Genomic DNA, 14,507 nt, shown 5'->3' on the forward strand with positions numbered 1-14,507 from the left:
TTCATATACAGATGCATAAATCCTTAGTATTTTTATAATAAATGAAATCGCATATGAAAATATAATGAATAACAAGTCACATATAATAAAAAATAAGGTGGTTAACATTTCTTAACAAGTCATGTAAATTTTCCAGGTAGGTGACAAATTCAAGGAGAAAATCACATGACAATTTAATGTTCAAAAACATTTAAAAATCAGCATGTAATTTTTAAAAACTGCTTGCAGTATAGTAAAAAAGAGCAATGGCTTTCTTATTCAGATCAAAATTTTTTAAAAGGATCCTACAACGAAAACCACAATTAATACAGAATCGTTGACAGCTTTTACCCTGGAAGTAAACCTAGACCAGGAAGTCTCCACTAGTGCCAACTTTTTATTGGAGTAGTTGGGGGCGAGGGGGAGAGCAAAAAGAAATAAAATAAGATGTAAAGATCAATTTCTTAACAATAAATCGCCAATATATTGGAGATATTTATTTAGGGAGAATCCATAAAATCTAAAAACAAATAAACTGATAAATGAATTTAATGTTGTGGGAAAGATCGATGTTTTAAAAATCCATTAGATTACCAAGTGCCAGCAAGAAATAACTAGAAAATATAAAAGATCAATAGGCAGAGTAGAAAACAGAAGAAAAGAAAAAAAAGAGTAAATTATGTTACATCTAAATGTTATTCAAATCAATAAGTAATACAAACGACCCAATAGAATGAGCAGAAATACAAGGAAAACGAAAGCGCCGGAATCGGATAAACAGAACTGTAACTCACTGCAACAGGTTACCGCCAGCTCCAGGCAGCATCCGCAGGGAGAAGGACGGGGACCCAGGGCGAGGCCAGTGGGTAGCAGGAGCTTGGAGGTGAGAGCCCTCCAGCCTCGGGGAGGCAGCCCAGGGGGGCCATTTCAGACCTGAACCCAGGTCTGTCTCTCGCTGTTCCCATCCAGGACAACTTGAAGTTAGGGGTCCTTGCTATGGGGGACGCTGATTGGCTCCGTGCTTTGTGACGTTCCGTGCACTCAAGGCTGGCAAACTGTCCAATCAGGCAAGGTGACGTCCACAGTGCATCAGCACGCGGGGCCTGGACGTCACAATCTTCTCAGAGTTTTGCCTGCAGAGTGAACTCCTGGGAGACAGCTCCGCCGCCAGGAGGCTCCCAAGCGAGGTCGACCTCTGCAGCTCTCCACCTTCACTCTCCAGGGACGCTGGGCACCTCGGAAGCTGACAACCACGACATGGTGAGTGTGTGGACCTGGCTGTACCGAGAGGGGAAAACGGAGCCGAAGGCCAGGAGGACACAGGCCTCCGGCATCTGTGGGCTCCATATTGGCGCTGGCACAGGGCTTCCCCTCGGTCCCCTCAGACCTGTGGGTTGGGGGCTTTACCGGCACCCAGGACCCCCGAGGTCCTGCCCCTTCCCTGCTTGGGTGAGACTTAGCCCAGAGTCATAGCAGGCCAGCTGTGTGGCAGTAGCTGCACGTCTCCCCCGATTGTGCAGTGGGGACTGGGTGGTCTCTAGGGAGAATGTGGGCTGTGTGTATGCGGTTCATGCAGGACAGGCGCTGTCGGTTCCTCCTTCCCTCCCCACAGGGACCTGGTTCCCCGAGTTTTCTCAATATGTGGCCTGCAGGGTACTTTCGAGGGCATTGACCTCTTTACACAGCTGTTTCTAGGATGTATCACTCCTTCATATGTTTCCAATATCACAGTAACATAGACTGAGTAAGGTAGAGACAGAAGTTTTATTTGGCTTGGGTTTTTCACCCAGGTTTTAGAGAAGCAGCTTTAAAGACCCTGTAATTTGGTATTTGGGCATCGTCTTAGCACTTACACTTTCTCTGTACAGGGTGCCATCTCTATTTGCACTTTCAAAATAGAAATTTTGACCACTCAAATTTATGTGTGTTTTAAAAATGATTTCTCTTGCATGAAAGTCTTCCAAATCCTGTAGATATGTCTAGTTTACTAAGTTATTTTGGATTTATATTTTAATATAGGAGTCTGTTTAGTTTTGCTTGTTTTAATTTTTTCAAGATTGTCAGAGTACGACTGACACAATTTGTGTATCATCAAAAACTGATGTTTTGCTATGTGAGGGACGTTAAAAAGTTATGGACAATTCACGTTATCTTTTGATTACATTTTTTCATAAACTTTCTGGAATCCTCTTGTACATATACATTATGAAATGATTAAGACAATCTAACATATCCATCACATTACATCCCTTTGTTATTAAAGAATATGTAAGATATTAGCAAGTTGTGAGTATGTGATATCATAACCAACTGTTTACTGTGTTGAATATTAAGGTCTTGAGGTGTTAATTTTGTTAATTTATCTCATAGCTGCAAATGTGTGTTCAGCTAACATTTTCCCATGTCCTTCACTCTCAGCCCATGACAACCACCATTCTATTCTGTGATTAAGTGCGACTTTCTTAGATTACACATATGAGTGATATTGTGTGGCATTTATCTTTCTGTGCCTTATTTCAAATAGCCTAATGTCCACATTCATATTTTTGGATCTACATCCTGACAAAATGGAAGAATTTCCTTATTAAGGTTGTCTGTGATTCCTGTGTATGTGTGTTTATCACATTTTCTTTATTCATATGTTGACAGTGGGGTTGTCTCCATATCTTGTTCTTGTAGATAATGCTGCCAGTAATGTGGAGATAAAGGTATCTATTTGAGATACTGATTTGGTTTCCTTTGGAAATACATGCAGTTGTGAGATTGCTTTGTCATATGCTCTATGTTTAATTTTGACTGAAGACCTACATAATGTTTTCTATATTGGATGTACCAATTTACTTTCTTAGCAACAATTTTTATATTCCTTTTTTCCACCCTGGGCCAATGTTATCTTTTTACTTTTGGATAATTATTTTAACATATGCGAGATGATAATCACTGTGGTCTTAATTAGCATTGTAGTCTTCATTAGCTGTTTCTGAGCCCCTTTTAAGTTACCTGTTGGCTACTTGTATATATTCAATGGAAAACTGATCAATCCTTTGTGCAATTTTTATTACAATATTTGTTTTTGAGTTGTTTGTGTTCAAACTCAGGTTGTCCAATGTTTTCTTCATTTCTTGCTTTATCTTTTCTGTTTTTCCTATCACATGCAGAATATTTCTTAGATTTTTTTCAGTCTTTGCTTTTGTCACCTATGCGTTTAGTGTCATATCTAAACAATCATTGTTGAGACTAATATCAATGAATTTGCTTCCATTTGTAAGGGGTTTTATATTCTCAGAGCTTTTATGTAAGCCTTCAATTCATTTTGATTTGACTTTCATGCCTGGGTAATATAAAGATATTATATTTCAGTTTTTGGCATGTAGATGAACAATTTTCCTCTGCTTTAGATGTGGTCACTAAACACTAAGTGGCAGGATCCAGGCAGAAACTGTCACAGTCCAGTTTTTCCCTAATCTGCCTTGTCTCCCAGACCCACTCTTCTGTGCTCTGCTGCTCTTCCCTGTCTGCCTGAAGAGACCTCAGAAGTGAGCATGCACAGAGAGAGACACATGAAGCAGTGTGCAATGTTGGGGAGAAGCAGAAACTATGTAGTAAAGGGGCAGGGCCCAGAAGGCTCTGTCTCCTTTCTCTGAAAGCCTTGGATATACAGAGGCACTTCAAAAATTCACTGAGGGATTGACATTTGGCATGTGTTACAACCCTGCTTAGTATGTCCACATCCTATATTGGCATGCCTAGGTTACAGTCACAACTCTCAATTCCAGCTTTATGCTAATATGCACTTTTGGAGGGAGTGATGGCTGAAGTATGTGGGTCCCTGTAACCCACATGAGAGACTCGTATCATCTGGGAAGCAGAGCTGATGGGGTCCTCCATGCAGAGTGGATGAACATAAGGTGTTCCTTTGCTGCAATGTGTGTTGGTGATCTGGAAAATAACACTCCATCATGAACTTCGTATGTCAAACAATGATGCACAACTGAGAAAAGGAGCCCACTGAGGTATTCAGGCATTTTTTCAATTAGTCTATGCAGCTGCCATCCCAAGAGGGAAGGGGCCCAACTGGGATAGTCCCAGTCTGACCACATGGATGCAGGAGGTTTATTTAAATTTTGAAAATTAATTTTATTCACATTAAAGGCACAGTGATCTCTCATCCACTGTTCTCTCCAGATATTCACAATAGCTGGAATTCAGCCAGGATGTGATGTGAAAACATCAGGTTTTATGAAGTGAAAATCCCAGAACTCAGTGTGGGTGGCACAGACCCAAGTATCTGAGCTATTATATGCTGCCTCCTAGGATGCACTTTAGTAGGAAGCTGGATTGGAAGTGGAGTGGGACTCAAACCTACACACTCTAATATAGGATGTGGGTCTCAAAAGAGCCATCTTACATGCTGTTCCCCAATGCTCACCCCTCTGTTATTTTAAGAGGAGTCCTACAACAGTCCAAACCAACTCTCCTGGCCCTGATGGTCATAGTCCCTGAAGTTAAGCTGTGCAGACCCTCAACACTCTAGAAAATACCCAAGTACATCCACGCAATGGAGTGTTCACAGCAGCAGCTTCCTGCTGTGCTTGTCACTCAGAACTATGAAGCTAAAGGTGTGCCATCAGGTGCTGTTCTGCCTGACACCTCTTCATCCACTTTCCACAAGCTGATAGCACATCTGGCCATCCACATCAAAGTGGTCACTATTAGATGCTGTGTTGAAGGGGGATCCCAAGTTGTCTCATTTCAGATAAACTTCATGTGTTGCTTCAGACACTCCTCAGCACTGATGTGGCTCATCCCCCCAGATAGTCTCCATAGCAGGTCCCTTGGCACAGTAGTTCATGCACCCCACAGGCACCTCTGTGGGTGACACTCATCTGTTTACTGGGCTCATAGCCTAGATAATTGTGACCTGTGGGCACTGAATCAGGTATTACTTCATCAGTGTGGTGAACCAGCCTGCTGGGTCATTGGCAAAAAGGAGGACAAGACCTTAGTATACCTGCATGGTCAACATATTAAGGCGGGACTCTTCCTTTTATCATGAACCATGGTATTGTTTCTCCCCACTTCTCATTTACCATTTCTCATCCTTGGTTGGCATGGACAGTCTGGAATATCTCTTCTCCACCATGCCTAATGCTTTGTACAGATGGGGTATGCTGATGAAGAGCCTGTGCATTTCCTCAATTACCTCTGCACCAACACTCAAGCAAGGCCGTAGTAGAATTTGCCTCAGTTAATCACCACATAATGGCAGCATGTGGTTTGAAATTTGTATTTGTAACTTATTGCAGGTGGAAGCTTAACATCCTGCCTCACAACCATAATTCCAACCAGCCTATTTTTACAAGTTAAACAAAGAAATCATTTTCAGACTGCATTGATTTGCAAGAATGTGGTAAAATAATTCTAGTGATATTAGGGTTAGATGTTTAATATGTTGGTAAATTTGCCTAGAGAGAGTGCCTGCCTTATAATTTTGTATTAGAAAGGAAGGCAAGTTAGGGGTGACAACCATAGCATTATGTAGTGAGCAGTAGACAACTTTCCTGTTTGATTAACCCTTTGAACAGCCTGACATGGAATAGAAACTGCTCAAATGTTTGTTGAATGGGTAGAAATATCCAAGGAACCTGGAAGATATGAGAAAAACCCCAAAACCTATATTTTTTCAGTGATTTACTGTATACCCAGCTTTGGCTTCATGCTGTGGGAGCCAGTGCTGTGTCTAGGAATACTGATAGCAGCAGCAATTTATTGTGCTTCCTGTGAGCCAAGCATTCTGCACACATTTGTTTTTCATTCTCTCTGCTACTCTGTGAGTTGGACATTGTGGGTTTTTTATCCATAAGGAAACTGAGACCAAAAGAGGCGAAGCAGCTGGACAATAAACAGGAAGGTGTTCCCTTAACTCCTGTATTCTAAGGCCTGCTTGGCTCATAAAACATGCTATCTTGTGGGAAGTAAACATAATTAGGACAATTACAAATTAGCATGCTAGGGAATAATTGTATAGTATGCCTCTCTTTCTACATATTTGTGTGCTACCAGCATTTCATAAAGTGTGGGGTTTTGCCATGATTAAGTCTGTATGCTCTGAGTACTCGTTATAGCATTAAATCTCAATGTACAGCACATCAAGGACAGAGATCCTACATGAGGAGTAAGTGCACAGTGACTCCTGTTGTTGACTTTACAAATTGACACTCCTGTTTATGGCATCAGTAATCTCCCCATGCTCCAGTCATGAGTTTCCAAGTCTATGGAAGCCTTTTGAGTTCTCCAACTCTTATCTTGTTTAGACAAGGTCATAGTCAAAGTGGAGGTTCTCTCCTCCCTTCAGAGAAAGGTACTCAAACAGTATATTTCACTTTGTGTTTCTATGGGGGTGCAAACTGTTGAAATCTTTACTTAATGTATATTAAACTGATCTTCTGTAAAAAAAAAAAAGAAATTATCAATTCCCAACTTGACTCTCACTGGGCTTAAACATGACAATAGGTCTGATCTGATTTCATCATCATCTAAAAAATCATCTATTATTTTTCACTTTATGTTTCTGTGTGGGAGCAAACTGTTGAAATCTTTACTTAATGTATGCTAAACTGATCTTCTGTATATAAAGAGAATTGAAAATGAATCTTGATGTGAATGGAAGGGGAGAGGGAGTGGGAAAGGGGAGGGTTGCGGGTGGGAGGGACGTTATGGGGGGGAAGCCATTGTAATCCATAAGCCGTACTTTGGAAATTTATATTCATTAAATAAAAGTTAAAAAAAGAATTAAACAAAAAGTCTGTATGCTCTGGAGTTAGATGCATGGATTGGAATCATTCCTGTGTATGTAAAACTGGACATGTTGCCATGCATTTAAACATTTATTACAACTTCTTATAAAGTGTGGATGATAAAGGCACCTGCCTCCTTGTTGTGAGGGATGTGTAACTTGTGTAAAATAATTCAGTGTGTGGTAGGCATTGCATCTCAGCAGGTTAAGCTACAGCTTGGAATGCTCACATCTCATATTGGAGTGCTGCTTTGAATGCTAGCAACCACCATTCAGCTAGCTATTGATGTACTTGGGAAAGCAGTAGAGGATGGTGCAAGGGCTTGAGTCCTGCCACACCTCTGGGAGGTTTGGATGGAGTTCCTGGCTCTTGACTTTGGACTGATTCAGTCTTAAAGATGGGCACTTGATGATTGATCCAGTGGTTGGATGCTTTCTCCCTCTATTCTCCCTCATCACACTCTCCCCCATCTCTCTTTACCTCCTTCTTTATCTTTTACTTTGCCTTTTAAATAAAAACAGAATGGTTCAGTGTCTGACAAACTGTGGTTCTCATACAATGTAAGGTTTACAAATTCACTGATTTGTATCAGTTTTATTCATCTATCCTACACATCTCAAATGGTGATTTAAAATAGGTAAACAGTGTTTAATGAATAATATATTTTAATATGTAAATATCTAGGTCCAATTACATTAGAAAGATCCTCATTCTATTTTCACATGTAAAGCAAGATTGGGATGGACTGAATATGGGGCAACATAAACCCAGAGGCAGATGGGAACCAGAAGGAGTGGAGAAACTTTTGCAAAATGAATTATTGGAAAGTATGCTGGACAAATAGCTCATTTACATGTTTTCTTACTAGTTTTAGAATGAATATACTCTCTATGTTTTTCTTGGCAATCACAATATAATGTGACACACATGTTGTGGCAATAGGACTCCATTCTAATGTTGATCCTACAAAGCTGTTTTACTGTTTCTTAGAATTAACACTGGATTCCACCTCACTTGCAATTTTCATTAGAGAGCTGCTATGGAAAATTTCTATACCTCTCAAGAAAGAGTAATACTGTCATGTAAGGCCAGGTGCATCACGCAAATCATCCCAATCAGATTTCTCAATGCTTGATATAATCAGAAAACTGTGTTTTCTTAGCTTCTTGGTAAAGTTCACTCATAAACTCAGAAGGAATTTATTGAAAATATGTGTGTCTGTCCATGCCTGTAGTGTAACAAGTGTAGTCTATGAATTCAGTCCTGTACTTTAGGAGTTCATAGGATTATTGAATGAAGCAAGGAGCATAATAGATTTCTATTTAAAATGTATGATGGCTTTTGTACTTAAAATATGTTATAGGTCTTTCATGTCAGTTAATTGACATTAACTGTTATTTTGTATCCTTGGAACTGCATTATGGAATATTTTCCTTTCATATTTCAAAGTAAATACCATAATTCTCAAAGATGGTTTTGTGATTCTGGTCATTGCTTACAACATGTTGCTGTGAAAATAATAGAATGGTTGCAATCTCATGGTTTTATTGACTGTGGGTTTGGGAGATTCCAAAATGGAGGAAAGAATAAGTTGAAATTCTACTGATTTTGCTCTTCATTGGAGCACTGCACAGCATAAAACCACTGCCCTTCCAAGCCTTCTTCAACCACACACCTCATTCTACCAAAGTCTTTTTTTGCATAGTCTATAATTCCATTTATACAGAAGAGGCAAATATATATGGAGAGATAGCAGTTTATGACTTACATGGGTCTGCCGAGTAAAATTGGTATAATTGGAGAAAGACTTCAAAAATGCTTGTAAGAACTTTGGGAGTGATGGGACTTCCCTAAAGCTGGATTGTGGTGTTGGTTTCCACCGGTATACATTTACCAAAAGTCATTGAAGTATTGTTAGAATGTATGATTATTTTATGTATGTGATATACACAAACTTTAATTTCAATCTAAAAATTAAAACAAATGTATGCACAGTCTTTTTACCTTTAACAGAAGAAAGAATAATCAATGTTTTGATTCTATCTAGACAAGTAGTATAAAATATCAAATCATTTATATTCTGCTTTAAATATTTAGGAACATCTAAGAATATTAAATATATCTTAAAATAATTCATTTTATTGCTCAAACAAGATGTTTTCAAGGCTAATCCTATAAAAAGCTACTAAACTTTTTTGAAAGATCATTATTATTTTGATAATTACATAAATATTTTCTGAGTGCATACTAGGCAGCAAACACACAGATAAAACCAGTCTCTTCAAAAGTCTCTAATCTAGAAGAAATCAATTTAACAATGTTTAACACTAAAATCTTCAATGACTTTTTCCTTTGTCTAGTATAAACCCTTCCATTCTTCTCTAAAACAACTAATAAAACCTGATATTCAACTTATATACTACTGACTAATCCTTACATTTTATTAACCTAATCCTTGTTACCTAAGTGTTTTAGATGTTCTGCTAGAAGTGGAAGCATATCTAACATCTCTCTTTGGCCGGTTGTAGTGAAAGTTTATTCTTATTTTAAAATATTATTAAAATCATACTTAGGATGCTTATATGTCAAGGAACTGAAAACTGTTTAGTGCTATCTGTGTTAATAAAAATCTTCACATGTGAAAAAAAATCAAATCAAATAATATAATATATATATAAATAATATCTGATAATAATACTAACACTACTACTAGATATGTGCTGTCTATATGTTAATTTGCTTGATCCAACCTGCCTATGAAGTAAAATAATTGTCTTCATTTTACATTAGAAGGGCACTTATCATGGTTTTATATTTTGCCTAAAGTAACACAAATTGTAGTTGGTAGAGGTACAATTTGATTTTTTTTTGACAGGCAGTGTTAGACAGTGAGAGAGAGAGACAGAGAGAAAGGTCTTCCTTCCATTGGTACACTCCCATAATGGCCACTATGGCTGGTCCTGTGCTGATCCAAAGCCAGGAGCTGGATGCTTCCTCCCAGTCTCATGCAGGTGCAGAGACCCAAGCACTTGGGCCATCCTCCAATACCCTCCCAGGCCACAGCAGAGAGCTGGACTGGAAGAGGAGCAACTGGGGCTAGTATCTGGCACCACAACTGGGACTAGAACCTGGGGTTCCAGCACCGCAGGCAGAGGATTAGCCAATTGAGCCACAGCATCAGCCAGTAGAGGTAGAATTTGAATCCTAACAACCTCTAGAGTCTGGCTGGCAATATCTGATAGGATGATGCCATGGATTTGCCATGCATTCTTCTACCTCAGAGCTTTTGCCCATTCTGTTTCCTTTAGAAGAACACACTTACACCCCTTTCTTCCAGTAATAACTCTTATTCATTTTTTGAAGTGGAACATAACTGTTTTCTGGAGTCTTGTTTTACCCTCTTTTTATTTTTTTATTTAGTAAATATAAATTTTCAAAGTACAGTTAATGGATTACAATGGCTTTCCCCCCTATAATTTCCCTCCCACTCACACCCCTCCCATCTCCCACTCCCTCTCCCATTCCATTCACATCAAGATTCATTTTCAATTATATTTATATACAGAAGATCAATTCAGTATATATTTTTTGTTTTTTTTTTCTTTTTTATTTAGTAAATATAAATTTTCAAAGTACAGTTAATGGATTACAATGGCTTCCCCCCCGATAATTTTCCTCTCACTCACACCCCTCCCATCTCCCACTTCTTCTCCCATTCCATTCACATCAAGATTCATTTTCAATTATCTTTATATACAGAAGATCAATTCAGTATATATTAAGGAAATATTTCATCAGTTTGCACCCACACAGAAACACAAAGTGTAAAATACTGTTTCAGTACTATTTATAGCATTACTTCACATTGGACAACACACTAAGGACAGATCCCACATGAGAAGTAAGTACACAGTGACTCCTGTTGTTGACTTACCAATTTGACACTCTTGTTTACGGCGTCAGTAACATCCCTAGGCTCTAGTCATGAGTTGCCAAGGCTATGGAAGCCTTTTGAGTTTGCCGACTTCGATCTTATTCTGACAGGGTCATAGTCAAAGTGGAAGTTCTCTCCTCCCTTCAGAGAAAGGTACCTACTTCTTTGATGTCCCTGTTCTTTCCACTGAGATCTCACTCACAGAGATCTTCCATTTAGGTCTTTTTTTTTCCCCCCAGAGTGTCTTAGCTTTCCATGCCTAAAATACTCTCATGGGCTCTTCAGCCAGATCTGCATGCCTTAAGCGCTGATTCTGAGGCCAGAGTGCTATTTAGGACATCTGCCATTCTATGAGTCTACTGTGTATCCCACTTCGCATGATGGATCTTTCTCTCCCTTTTTGATTCTATCAGCTAGTATTAGCAAACACTAGACTTGTTTGTGTGATCCCTTTGACTCTTAGACCTATCAGTGTGATCAATAGTGAACTGAAATTGATCACTTGGACTAGTGAGATGGCATTGGTACATGCCACCTTGATGGGATTGTGTTGGAATCCCCTGACATGATTCTAACTCCACTCTTTGGGGAAAGTCCGATTGAGCATGTCCCAAATTGTACATCTCCTCCCTCTCTTATTCCCACTCTTACATTTAACAGGGATCACTTTTCAGTTAAAATTTAAACACCTAAGAATAATTGTGTGTTAATTACTGAGTTCAACCAATAGTACTAGAACAAATCAAAGAGAAAATACTGAAATGGATATGGTATTACATTATACATCAACAGTCAGGACAAGAGCTGATCAAGTCATTTTTTCTCATAGTGTCCATTTCACTTCAACAGGTTTCCCCTTTGGTGCTCACTTAGTTGTCGCTGATCAGGGAGAATATGTGATATTTGTCCCTTTGGGACTGGCTTAATTCACTCAGCATAATGTTTTCCAGATTCCTCCATCTTGTTGCAAATGACTGGGTTTCATTGTTTTAGACTGCGGTATAGTATTCTATAGGGTACATGTCCCATAATTTCTTTATCCAGTCTATTGTTGATGGGCATTTGGGTTGATTCCAGGTCTTAGCTATTGTGAATTGAGCTGCATTAAATATTAATGTGCAGACAGCTTTTTTGTTTGCCAATCTCATTTCCTTTGGGTAAATTCCAAGGAGTTTTATGGCTGGGTTGAATGGTAGGGTTATATTCAGGTTTCTGAGGAATTTCCAGACTGACTTCCATAGTGGCTTTACCAGTTTGCATTCCCACCAACAGTGGGTTACTGTCCCTTTTTCCCCACATCCTTTCCAGCATCTATTGTTGGTAGATTTCTGAATGTGAGCCATTCTAACTGGGGTGAGGTGAAACCTCATTGTGGTTTTGATTTGCATTTCCCTGATTGCTAGTGATCTTCAACATTTTTTCATGTCCCTGTTGGCCATTTGGATTTCCTCTTTTGAAAAATGTCTATTGTGGTCCTTGGCCCATCTCTTAAGTGGGTTGTTGGTTTTGTTTTTGTGGAGTTTCTTGATTTCTTTGTAGATTCTGGTTATTAACCCTTTATCTGTTGCATAGTTTGCAAGTATTTTTTCCCATTCTGTCGGTTGCCTCTTCAGTTTCCTGACTGTTTCTTTTGCAGTACAGAAACTTCTCAATTTGATGCAATCCCAAATGTTAATTTTGGCTTTGACTGCCTGTGCTTCTGGGGTATTTTCCAAGAAGTCTTTGCCAGTACCTATATCTTGCAGAGTTTCTCCAATGCTCTCTAATAATTTCATGGTGTCAGGTCATAGATTTAAGTCTTTAATCCATGTTGAGTGAATATTTGTGTAAGGTGAAAGGTAAGGGTCTTGCTTCATGGTTCTGCATGTGGAAATCCAATTTTCCCAGCACCATTTATTGAATAGACTGTCCTTGCTCCAGGAATTGGTTTTAGATCCTTGATCAAATATAAGTTGGCTGAAGATGTTTGTTTGATTTCTGGTGTTTCAATTCTGTTCCATTGGTCTATCCATCTGTTTCTGTACCAGTACCATGCTGTTTTTTTTTTTTTTCACCATTCTACTTTACTTTATTTTCATTACAAATGAAATTAAGTATTTTAATGTAATTATTTAACATTTGGGCTTCCTCTTTCCTTTTTCTTTTTTTTAAATTTTTTTAACTTTTATTTAATGAATATAAATTTCCAAAGTACGGCTTATGGATTACAATGGCTTCCCCCCCATAACGTCCCTCCCAACCGCAACCCTCCCCTTTCCCATTCCCTATCCCCTTCCATTCACATGAGGATTCATTTTCAATTCTCTTTATATACAGAAGATCAGTTTAGCATACATTAAGTAAAGATTTCAACAGTTTGCTCCCACACAGAAACATAAAGTGAAAAATAATAGATGATTTTTTAGATGATGATGAAATCAGATCAGACCTATTGTCATGTTTAATCCCAGTGAGAGTCAAGTTGAGAATTGATAATTTCTTTTTTTTTTTACAGAAGATCAGTTTAGTATACATTAAGTAAAGATTTCAACAGTTTGCACCCCCATAGAAACACAAAGTGAAATATACTGTTTGAGTACTCGTTATAGCATTAAGCCTCAATGTACAGCACATCAAGGACAGAGATCCTACATGAGGAGTAAGTGCACAGTGACTCCTGTTGTTGACTTTACAAATTGACACTCCTGTTTATGGCATCAGTAATCTCCCTATGCACCAGTCATGAGTTTCCAAGGCTATGGAAGCCCCTTGAGTTCTCCGACTCTTACCTTTTTTAGACAAGGTCATAGTCAAAGTGGAGGTTCTCTTCTCCCTCAGAGAAAGTTACCTCCTTCTTTGAAGACCTGTTCTTTCCACTGGGATCTCACTCACAGAGATCTTTCATTTAGTGTTTTTTTTTTTTTTTTTTTTTTTTTTTTTTTTTTTTTTTTTTTTTTTTTTTTTTTTTTTTTACCAGAGTGTCTTGGCTTTCCATGCCTGAAATACTCTCATGGGCTTTTCAGCCAGATCTGAATGCCTTTAGGGCTGATTCTGAGGCCAGAGTGCTGTTTAGGACATCCGCCATTCTATGAGTCTGCTGAGTATCTCGCTTCCCATGTTGGATCACTCTCCCCTTTTTGTGTTCTGTCAGTTAGTATTAGCAGGTACTAGACTTGTTTATGTGCTCCCTTTGACTCTTAGTCCTTTCATTATGATCAATTGTGAACTGAAATTGATCACTTGGACTAGTGAGATGGCATTGGTACATGCCACCTTGATGGGATTAAATTGGAGTCCCCTGGTATGTTTCTAACTCTACCATTTGGGGCAAGTCAGCTTGAGCATGTCCCAAATTGTACATCTCTTCCCTCTCTTATCCCCACTCTTATGTTTAACAGGGATCACATTTCAGTTAAATTTCAACACTTAAGAATAACTGTGTATTAATTACAGAATTAAACCAGTCATATTAAGTAGAACAGACAAAAAAAAACTACTAAGAGGGATAATGTATTAAGTTGTTCCTTAACAGTCAGGGCTATGCTGATCAAGTCACCATTTCTCATAGTGTCCATTTCACTTCAACAGGTTTCCTTTTTGGTGTTCAGTCAGTTGTCACCGATCAGGGAGAACATATGGTATTTGTCCCTTTGGGACTGGCTTATTTCACTCAGCATGATGTGTTCCAGATTCCTCCATTTTGTTGCAAATGACTGGATTTCGTTGTTTCTTACTGCAGTATAGTATTCTAAAGAGTACATATCCCATAATATCTGTATCCAGTTTACCGTTGATGGGCATTTACGTTGGTTCCAGGT

General features: G+C 38.7%; 1 protein-coding gene across 1 annotated transcript in view; it reads left to right on the forward strand.

Moving 5' to 3' along the window:
- The first annotated feature begins 1,110 nt into the window (after positions 1-1,110).
- The window catches only part of LOC127489782 (nuclear factor 1 C-type-like), a 122,121-nt gene continuing 108,724 nt past the window's right edge, over positions 1,111-14,507 (forward strand). Inside the window, exon 1 of the mRNA XM_070063811.1 lies at positions 1,111-1,239. The gene's annotated coding sequence lies outside the window, so the exon portion shown is untranslated. The remainder of the gene's footprint in view (positions 1,240-14,507) is intronic.

This window comes from Oryctolagus cuniculus, chromosome 19 (assembly GCF_964237555.1).
Source record: "Oryctolagus cuniculus chromosome 19, mOryCun1.1, whole genome shotgun sequence".
NCBI lineage: Eukaryota > Metazoa > Chordata > Mammalia > Lagomorpha > Leporidae > Oryctolagus > Oryctolagus cuniculus.